Source organism: Opisthorchis viverrini, assembly GCF_000715545.1.
Source record: "Opisthorchis viverrini unplaced genomic scaffold opera_v5_64, whole genome shotgun sequence".
Classification (NCBI taxonomy): Eukaryota; Metazoa; Platyhelminthes; class Trematoda; order Opisthorchiida; family Opisthorchiidae; genus Opisthorchis; species Opisthorchis viverrini.
The window spans coordinates 987,044-998,777 of NW_008751720.1; positions in this window are offsets into that span (position 1 = coordinate 987,044).

Here is an 11,734-nt window from a genome sequence, read left to right on the forward strand (position 1 = left end):
ACTGTCAGCTGTGTAGTCAAGTGAGTCACTGTTGTGTGGCGTGTTTTGTGAGTGCAAGGAAAAAAGATAGATCTCGTGATCTATCGAGTGAGTGATCGAGTGGTGGTGACCTGTAGAGTCATGTATGTGGCGAAATGGTAGCTACAGGCGCAGGCGCTGCAACTCCAGTATTTCTAATCGTCCTATGAGGTAGACGTGAATATGAATGCGCATCCGGAAGGCCAATGACGTAGATTAGAAACAGAAGTGGATCTAGAACGGAGTCTTGAGGCTTGAGCCAATGGAGTCCGGTGCAGTAGAAGCAAGATTGAGCCAACTCCCATTTGGACTATCCTATTATATAGAAAGACCCTAATGTAGCGCGTAACTTCTAATTGAAGCTCAGAAGATTCAAGGTCGTGGGGCAGCGAAACGTGGGCGAAGATGAGAGTGGTGCACGTGGAGATGATTTTCGAGTGTGAGGGAAGTTTGTGAGCTGGTTGACTGAACAAGATGGGATTTCAAAGGTAGGATTTGGTCGTGGCGGATACGAGGTATTACCAAGCATGCAGTGAGTGTGGTTTGCTGAAATTTTGAAGGGTCATGGGGATGGTGCTGCTTGTTGCTCCGGAAAGGGGGTATGAAATTGTTCACAGATTCACGGATTGTACACAATATTGAGGCTTCTGCCAAAGTTTCCCGGGTTGGTTTTCTTCCTGTCGTTCAGCGTCTGTCGTTCACCTGAAGGGCACAAGTGAAAAAAGGGTTTAGCACTGATCTTTATGTTCTCAGCGCGAGGCAGTATGCGTGCCAGCGCAAGGATTCGTAAGAATGAGCGTCAAACAATGATTTAAACTGGTTTCTAGAAGTAGCGTGTAGAACCGTTCGAGGGAGGTCATTCGACGCAGCTACTACCCGAAATGAGAAACATTTTGCCTGATGATTATGTGCGCTCTGAGCTTGAAAATCCTCCAACCGTGTCCCCACCCTGTGTTTGCTGGGTCAACGGTGAAAGCCCTGTTTGCCAAGCTTTGTTCAAACAGCGCATGAGTAAGAATTAGGTCCCCTCAGAGGCGACGATACTCTAGAAGAACGAGCTCAAGCATCACGAGACGCGTTTCGTAGTCCACGGATTTGAGGCCAGCAACCATTCGCGTAGCGGCTCACTGGACACGCTCAATGAGGGTGACGTCTTTCGCGCGTCCTGAGTGGACAAGTTGGTTGGCGTATTAGAGGAGCGGTCTGACGTAGGCCCCATAGAGTATTTTGAAGTCCATGCTAGTAATGCCGGGGAATGGTGCGTCGGATCATCCGTTAGATGGCGAATGCCTTTTGGGCCGATTTCTCATGGTGCAAGTTTGAGGAGACCAAGATAGCCAAATTCTTTTTGGCGTCTATCCTCGTGATGTTTTCTGGTCCTTTTGCACCATGCATGAAAAAGGCAACCGCTGAGTCTCCAAATGACATTCAGAGGAAGGTACCAGTCCAGCGACCACTGCTTTGGAGAACACTGGCATTGGAACTCCAGTAGAAGGGTAGTCTGGTACCCAGAAAGCCAGAGCTTTTATGGACTAAAATCGAGTGCGGGTTGGCGGTTCTACCAAGGACCATATGGGCTGTATGTGCTGAGGGCCCATGTGTATTTACATACAATTCGGGATATGGCCAAGTTTTTAAACAAAATGCGGGAACTCAACGATTGAATGCAACAGTGGGTGCGACGATACCAGGCATCGACATTAGGTGTTTGAGCCCAAGGAAGCGCTTTGGTGAAAAAGGAGGGGGCGGGATTTGGTCGAGGGTCTGCAGGAAGATCCTTCCCCGTCATCTGGAACTGCAGACTTAGGCCGGGGCTGGTGGGATACTGCATCCTGTAAACCAGCAGTGAATTGTGTGTGTGAACAAGTTCAGAGTTTGCACTGGTGGGTGCCCAAAAATAGGGGTGAAAAGTTCGTGGTCGTGAGCCGATGCGAGGCCGAAGAGCTGGCTTGCCTGGTGGCAAGGGAAATGTCGGAGAGGTTACACAAGAAGCTTATTCAAGGTAATGAAGATATAGAAGGGTATCTGTGCTGAAGTAACGGGAATTTGGTGTTGACGTGTTAGCTAAAGGGCCAGTTGGTGTGGCCGGTGTACGAAAAACGTCGAGCTGGCTGCAAATCTGGTGGAAACGGTTGTGAGTCCAACGGAACTTGTTGCGACTTCTTAAGAACCCCGCCTGTTGGTGCACTCAGTAAGTGGTGGTTTGAAGCAAGGGTTACTCGGCTGGTCTGGGTACATATGTCAGCGACGATGAGGCCTGAGCGGTTGTCCTAATATTTGCTCGCATCTGAAGTCTGCGAATAGGTCACACCGAGCGAACTGACTGGCGCAGATTGATGAAGGGGTGATGGATTTTTATGGCAGTTTTTATTGGACGGCTCTGTATATTTGAGGAGTCAATTTGTGTTGAGCCACTCTTGAAGCCGAGTACGAGCAAATTTTGAGGTTTGCGGTAGAAATGCGAAGAGCCTGCGATGTCCGTAAACGTACTGCATTATTTTCATTTTTGCGTCGCGTTACTATTGGGCAACGCAAGGGTGGCTTTAGCTTTCGAAGCTGCTGAGCTGGGTAGGCGTTGTTGAGCGTGTTACATGCTGTCAAGATGAAGCAACGAGAGGGAGGAAAGTACACAGTCCTCAGCTAGACCATGTCAGGGACACATTATCTTCAGCCCTGGTTACCAGTGTGATCAGACAGTTTAGATAGGACCATAAAATTATGCATTGTACCCGCTGTTCTCGGCCCTGTCTTGTATCCTGAGGCCTTTGCAGTCCTTAAACTAATGCAGTGAGTCTCCTAAAGGCTAGTTCCTTGACTTAGAGCTTAGGGATATGACGGCCGCCTGAGATTTCATGTATGAAGCAGATTTGGAGGTGACTATCCAGAGACCACTGGTGGAACATTGTATTTTGGTTCATAATAGAGAATTACTTGCAAAATGATGCAGCATTCCTGGTCCGTAGACAGTGACACTATTTATATCAAACAGATATACCTTGTAACACCCCGCTTGGGGTAGCACCTAGGCTCATGCAACTCCCGAGGTAATCTAGAATCTAGATGTCCGCCTACTTAGTGAATCCTTTGAATCATTGTAGACGAACTGAACCAAGGTTCATCGGAAGCCAGCTGTGGCCCCACCCAGAACCCTACTAACTTTACTTCTTCCCGTCAGCCCGTTTTACTACCCGAATGACAATCCGCACACAATGCGCACTAGCAAGCTTCCTCGCTCAGGTTGCTGCATTGTTGAGGGACGTTTTGTACTGCGTTGTGGTGGGTGGAGTTCTGAAAATATTCTCTTACTTATCCTACAAACACTCACTTTTAGTCGTGCTAATTTTATATCTCATGCAGTGAAATCACTTTTCTGGTGCGGCAGTCAATAAGCTCGCAGTCGGAAGAGACTAGTCAATATGTTGTTATCACATAAAACCTTAAAACCTGCGGCTCCATTTCACGTACGAATAGATTTAGGAGAGCCTAAAATTTCTGAATGATTCACGCTGAAGCCGATAATAGAATTTTTTGATTTTAGTGGTTTTTGGCAAATGGGGAATTGTTAACTGGATGCCAGATTTTTTCCCAGACGGGACCGTTTCCGGCTTTTAATTGACCTACCCTCATGTGGGAGGTACGCATTTAAAAACTCTGTAGCACCGTTCTTGGAGGTCGTAGCAGTGAGTTCCAGGGTTCCGCTGATAAACCAATTAGGATGAATGCAGATTTAGTTTTCTAAACCAAATCGCATCACTCGCGTGACAAATGAGAGAGCCGATTGCGGCGCATAGGTTATATAGTAGGACACTTGTTGCCTTATCAACCATCCGTCATTGATTCCGTGTAATTTTATCGGTTCGTTCTCTTAATTACTGGTGTGTTTATTGTATTTCAATGTGCCCTAAATCCTATTTACCGAGGTTCAAGGATCTGTTTCAATTAAGAGAAGGCGCAGATTAGGTGGCAGGCTCCGTTGCGGTCTCTGTCTATCGTACAGCCTGTAACCTAAAAATTTGTGGAATGTGTAGATTTAGAAATTTTTAACTCAGTATCAAAGATAATTATGCTGGTAAACTCGTGATACCGCGCCGACCACAGATTTTTATGTATTCTTGGAGACATCACTCACCAAATGTTTACATAAAGCGTTGGAGTTTTTTTAGTTCCGCAAACTGCCATTAAAAAGGCTGCTAATTTTTCAGTAGATATTCCATCTCACGACCATTTTGTGGCTATTTTGGATTGCTGACAACCGCGCAGGCTACTGAACAGCACAGACCATTAGTCGGAAGGTCACGTGACCTCCGAGTAAGATACGGTGCCCAAAGAAAATATTACCAAATCTCGTGGTAGCACTTACCGACTTTGATTCCAGGGAGCCACTTAGGCGCAGAGTGGCCAAATATGCCGTGGAGTACCAAAAGCTAGCAGGATCAACGGAAACCTCACTTAACACCCTTATAAGTTAAGCGCTCCACCTCTTCACGTTAATAGCTAGTTCCATAGTTCTCCAGCCTTTCATGCTAGTTGCCGTGTACTGCAGGAGGTTTTATAGTCTCGCCCAGAAGACTTGCAGCATGAAATTCTTGATCGCCACAACCCAATAGCCACCCATCAGCTTTATTTTTGAGACAAGATCACGCCTAATTATTGTGACCGCTGAGCTCTCGGGCCGCCTTTATTATACTGGCTCTGAATTTTCAGATGTGACTAGTGTGAAGACAAACTTGGTGCCAATTTGTCCAGCGGAATATAAGCCTTCTGAATATTTCATTGTCATTTCTGTAGCCCATAATATTTGTGGGGGAATTGAGACAAACCTTTCTTGCACTTTCATCACTGGGTGTATATCTGCGTTAGTCACTTTCACTCCTTTATACAGCCCAATTTCTTTGTTGCCAATAAATGACGTAAGGGGTAAGCTACAAACAAATGGCTTGTCGATCTATTTCCCAACAGCTAGCCATCTGTCCATAGACGCTGTCAGTCAGTTCTGCCTGTCCATTGCACCGGTATTTTTCCTCAGTTCTTAGGGTTTCACTAACTTTTGTCGAATATGTTCTTTTTTCAACTTCGGAAAAATGCTTCGTGATTATCAAGGGTGTCCCAATTCATGCACTCAGAATTGTAAGCTCCATTAGGCTAAATCATGCTGCCTGCAGCGCCTGGAGCCCGGTATAGACAACGACCTTAACAGCATGCAGATGTGGTCTACAGGGAAGTTCAATCTGAGTGACGTCCCCGCAGTGAACTTGAAATGGTTAGTCAGATACCCATAAACCCCTCTACCCGATTTTCACATAAGTGACGGTATCGAGTAACCATAACACGATAGATTAAGGCTAGTTATGCCCGGCACGCAGGTGTTACGAGGAAACTGAAGCAGAATATAAGCCTGCATAGTGTTCGACATAGAATCCAGATGGCCCAATGAAGACGCGTTTTTTTATATATTTTTACAGCAACATATTATGCACTTAAACAGCACATATGTTCTTTCGCAGGCGAGATCTAGTATGACGGCCTATTCTCTTATTTGCCGTTTACGGATTTCTGGCTTACAGCGGTTCCGCATTTCACGAAACAGCAGCACAGTTATTGCGTGCTTTATAATATTTTTTCGAAAAAATACGTAGACCTCTGTTCCAGAAAACGCCGAAACCTTTTAAACAGCTTGCGTCTCATTCAACCGCATGCTTTTTTAGGGCACCCTTTGCGTCAGCCTCGTGAACATTCTGCAGAATGGTCCCGTAAACTCTTTAAGTGATACTGGCCTCGTTTTAAATTGACCAATAAAGATGCACATCCCTGAAAAGTGTGCACCGCGGAAGTTTCGAATCAATACATAATGTTTGGGATTTCTGTTTCAGTAACAGATGAAATCGAAGGTCAGCACACAGTGGTCGCTGTGTCCCAGTGGGACGTTAATTAACACCGGACCAACAAAATGCCTTTGGTTGGTGATGGCTGAATCCAGGAGGGATGACACTTCGTGTGTGCGGCACCTCGTGAGTGCGACGAAGTTTGGGTGCAAGCGCTCTGTTGAACGACTCTGACCAGCCTTGTTGCAATATGTTCATTAGACTCGACTGGTGCTCCATTCAGGAGGCCTTGTGGGCGTCAAAATCACTCACCAGCAAGAGCTGTGTGAGGTGGTACCTGGAAGAGACTTGCTCAAGTGTTTGTATGCAGATTTGGTCATTTCCTGGAAGACTCAACGGGCAACGGCAGGAGGGAATCGGTCCCGCGCGCCGGGAGTTAGATCCACATTTGATGCGATGTGGACCTAGATCTACGCAAAGACCGCTTTCAGAGCTACCAGATACTGTTTAAAAGCTATATAATCACAGGCAAAAGAGGAGGAAGTCACCCATTGAACCCTGCACTGAAGATGTCACCTCGATTAGTGATGAAACGTTTGCAATCCAATTTCCAAGCTCGACGAACGGACCAACAACCGAGAGTATCTTCTGGTCGGTCAGTGGTGGTAGCCTTCTGCAATCGCTTTTGAATCTTCCAGCCATCGCTAAACGATTTCCTTTATCTGTCGTACGTTTTTAGCGGGAAGCTTTTTTTGACACATCTGTAATAAAAAAATAGTACTGAAATTCACCCAACTATTGGTTCAGTGATAACAACTTAATAATTACATGGAAGACCCCGGCCCAGCCTGGTTGAACCGAAGGATTCATATCCATTTGCTTTTAGCCAATGCAGAATTAGGGCGTCTTGCAGACAACGTGCGTGTATTTCCGCTTTATACTCGCTGAAGACCCGCATCATTAATCAGCTGTCGTGACTCAGACCAGCACTTACCAAGTCTGCGTACCGTTGACCAACTCTACGAACCTCTCCCTTTGTTTCCAGTTCGTCCTTCGATGATAAGGGTGAGAGGTGCTCATCTTATTGTGCCAAACTGCTCACACGTAGTAAAGCATCACCTTTATGTGTAGCTTCTTAAGCAGTAAGTAATTGCGCTCAAAATGCTTTATAAAATGGATAGATTAAGACCGCATAACTAACCCACTGAGAATTAGATATGCGGGGTCTTGTGAAATTGCACCTATCTTGTTACTGCGGAAGTTTGTTCTAAAACGTAAAGAACACAGTATGTGGAGCAAAAGTAACAAACGGTCTGGACATACGTGGTCCCCAGATCACCAGTGACTCGAAGCGTTGCAGGTGTGGAGATGCTGGAAGCATTTAGATGGCCGTAAGTACCTTCAACCTACGTTCCACATGTCATTAGAGCATCCCTAAAGATAGCTAGTCTCAATAATTAGAATCATATCAGCTTCAGAGCCTGTAGANAGTGAACAAGTAAACAAGTAGTGGATGCGGGAGGATCTCTGATTTTTGTAGGCTGGCGGGGCGGTGAATTTGGCGCAAATAAGTGTCATTACCAATGCACACGTGCTCCGATTCGTCAGTAAAATCTGATAACACCTATTTTTTCCTGTTATCATCGTAGTGCGATTGACATACTTGATGGCTGCGCTTAAGTACTCATATGCCTTGTTTGCCGTGCCGCTGTGCAGAGGAATTTGCCCTGAGTCAAGATCGTCCTGCTGAGGTTCACAATATGCCCGCAAGTTTCTTTGAAATATTTTTAAAAAAATGGACGAGAGCTTGCTTCAACCTTAGGATACATCGCACGTACGCGTATGCACACATGTATTTCACTCGATTACTTTGTCGCAATAAACTTCTGAGCATCACCTGGCTTGCTTTTATCACAACATATACCAATAACGAAAAGATGACCGATGAAAGCGAGCATCATAAGGAAAAAGACGGACCCCAACAGTGAACGCGAGGTATTCAGTGACCGACGAGGAGTTTTCATAACATTCTGTGGACCTTTTTAGAGGGAACGGAAAATTCGCTCAGTTAATTCAACAAACCTGACAAACAGCTGTTGCGATATTCGTACGCGAGTGTGGACGTTTAAAGCGAACACTAGCTACAATATAAATGCAGTCAGAACATACGGATCGATTCCTTGAATGACTTGGAATGGACTTTTCTCTTGTGGCGAATAGCTGTATTGTCCGGAGTGAGGAAACTTTTATTCGGGGCCCACAGTGGAGATTGCCCTTCTAGTCCCAAGGTGCACAGATTGGTGTAACCGCCGGCGAACAGCGTCAAGGCTGATACATCCGGAAGTTTTTGGTTGAATAATTATACGTAAAACCCATGAAGGCTTGACCGAAGACATTGTGAACGCATTCATCTGTTGAGTAATTAAAACAAGCAGTTGCTGCGACCTCCAAACGTACTTTCTCGAATAAGCTTGTTCTTGACGAACCTCTACGTGCACTTTGAACGAATTTTGGGGCATTGACCAGTACTTGACATTTAATAATCTGTTTACAAGTGAAAATAGCAGGTATGAAGCATGTCATTGTACGACAAAACTCTGCCTTAGGCAAGCAAGAATCAGGCGCAAACGACAAGATTCCCGTTAATAATGGCATTGCATTCTAAAACAAATCAATCGATGGTTTACATGACGTAGGGTGCTGGGAATGCAGGTTATTGTAGTTATCTACTCGTACGAGACGAATAAAAAGCTTTGCTGCCTCTTAGATGTACCGATCTTGGTCGTCTTCCATTGCTGCGGGACGTTCTGCGCAGATTCTGCACAGGTTCTACACCCAAGCCCGGACGCGTGCTATCTGCGAACAAAGCCAGCTGACTAATTAGTTAGCTAGATATAATCAAAGGCCATCCATCCCGATAGGGAAGAGTCAAGGATTCAACGTGGACGAGAGGAAAAATTGAATTTTAATGAATAGGAGAGATGTACGATCTTCTTTGTACGCGCTGCTCAGTGAGCCTTGACGTCCTGAAACGAGAGATGATATAAGTTCGTTTATCAAAATATCACTTCAAGGCATAGGCTGAAAAACCGGGACTAATACTTACTCTATAAAGCAAGAACTTCAGTGGTGAAAATATCTTCGGTCCGTGCTTACATGATTCATATTAGGTTAGCCGGTTAGCCATCGATTTACCGAAAGTTGATCGTATCAAGATAATAATATGTGACCTAGACGCGGTTTCGCCGCCTCTTAAGACGAACAGGCACTGGGCAACCGGTGCTTCGCGCACTGTCTGTTGATAGCAAATACGCTAAGCTTACCATTTTCTTCAGAGTACCCGGTTTTCCGTTAGTTTTACTGGCCGTCTGCTGCATTTGCCGTACACCCACTTACAACGCAAAACAGCCTTGGTGCTTTGATTGCTCACTTCACGCACAATATCCACAAATTCATCCATCATGTATTCCTTTAATGCCTTCTCAGATAGCATGAAGGATGGAAACCGGAGGGCCTCTGAGTTCTCCGTGAATATATCTGAAGCCACATCTGGGGATTGAGCACCGCAACTTTGAAATCAAATCTGCCACAATAATTAGAAGAGAAGATTAATTAAAACAAACGGCAAAAATGGTGGCAAATTGAAGTGGGTTTTTGGCTTCATGCATACATAAAAAACGCAAAATTTTGAGGTAAACATTTCTCTTGTACACACAAAGATTCTTGAGGAAAGAGCATCTTGCGGCCAAAGATAAGGAAGATCGTTCAGCTAGTCTAGGCACAAGTTTTATGGACAGCTCTCCGTGCGTTTAGTATGATAAACGTTTCATGCACCATGCAGTACTAATGTGGGCATGCAGCCCTGTGAGTGATCTTCGTTTTCAGATATGCACAACTATTCAGTAGATAATGCAGCGTTTTCAGAAACACGCATGTAAATTACCAGCACAACGATATCTTTCCCATTGGAAATAATGACGCCACAGTTAGCTGGAATAAGTCGTAGAGCGCAGCGACATCCTGATAACCGTGCGCATTTCACGGATTCACGGATTGATACAGAGGATCTAGGCTTTCCGAGGTCGGTTTTGTTCTTGTCGATCAGCGTCTGTCGTTCACCTTGAGGGCACAAGTGTGAAAGGGTGTAGCACTGCTTTTTATGTTCTCAGCGCGGGTTAGTATGCTTGCCAACGCGAGGATTTGCATAAATAAATGTCTAATAGTGCTTTAAACTGGGTTCTCTAAGCAGCGTGCACAACCGTCGGAGGAAGACCATTTCACCCAGCTACTACTCGAAATGAGAAAAATTTTCTTAGTGAATGTGTGCGCTCTGAGCTTGTCCCCGCAGTGCGTTTGCTGGGTCAACGGTGAAAAACCTGTTTGCCAAGCTTTGTTCAAACAGGGCATAAGTAAGAATTGGGTCCCCTCGAAAGCGATGGTACTCCAGGGGAAAGAGATCAAGCATCGCGAGACGCGTTTCGTAGTCCACGGATTTGAGGCCGGCAACCATTCTAGTGGCGGCCCGCTGGACACGCTCAATGAGGGTGACGTCTTTCGTACGTTCTGACTAGACAACTTGGTTGGCGTATTAGAGGAGCGGTCTGACGTAGGCCCCATAGAGTATTTCGAAGTCCATGCGAGTAAAACGCGTGCAGGCTAGTAACGGGTCTCGGCTCTGCATGATAGCTTAATACAATGGCCAACATGGTCTCATCATCATCATAAACGTGTCCGTCGTCACTCCGCCATGTCCCCCCTTGAAAATTATAAAACCACCATTGACGAAAGTTTTTTGTTTGATAAATGGTCTGCTTTAACCATAATGGGTAGTCACTCTATTCCTTATAACAGTTTTGTCCGCCCATGAATCTGAAATGAAAAATATGTAGTCGATTTTAATTCGTTTATAACGTATTGGTTGCTCAGTTAGCCACATTGTCGATACTGAAGGGTTCCTGTGCACGCCAGTCTTGCGATGGCGATGTGTAGTGATCAAACGCACTATGGAATACAAATAAATCGTAAAATCAATTTGTGTAGACTTGGTCCCTGGAATTCCAGGACCTCATGCGTCTGCCAACAGATGTGATCGTAGTGAGGATCTAGTGAGTGGGCGTGTACTTGGTGTCAAATCTGCTTCTTCAGAGCACTAAATCGCAACTTTATTCCACTTCTGCATCTCGTTACTTATACTCTGTCGTCCTTAACATAACTTGTAGGCATCTCATGCCCAATCACCTCACCGACTGGCGGAGCCGTTCTTGAACACCGCCTATCAGCAGCAGCACAAAAGTTTGTAACCCGACATTTTGTGATCCGGAGCATTCGTTAAAGCCAAACACTTTCCACATCCAGACGCGCCTGGCACGTTGAAAGCCGCTCGGTAAATCAGGCTAACTTGAGGCTTTTTCCATGTCTTTCAAACGGATTTGGGCCTTCTTAGTTCATCGTTTATGCCGACATTCAATAATCACGTCTAAACTATACGAATACATGGACGGCCAAGATGGCCACTTCCAGTGCAGTCCAATTGTTTCTGATGATGATGGTCTAACTGTGAACTGACTGCCCTAGAAACGAATATCCTTCAACACACTTCCAGCTATCACCAACTATCCACCACAACAATGCCGCCACTTCCGCCTTTACTAAAAACCCTCCTGACTTTATGCTCAACATAATACGCTACTTCCTGCACTGATTTCACATATTTCCCCCACATTCACTGCTATACCTTGTGCTGAGTATACCTCGATCTTTAATTTTGTGACACTCCTCCCCCCCCAAATCACCATGGTTCCGCGCTCAATTTAACGAATGGCCCGCAAATTTGAACAATATACACAAAAACTATTTAAAAAATGCCTGTGCTGTCGGCTTGAGCTTGCCGCGGG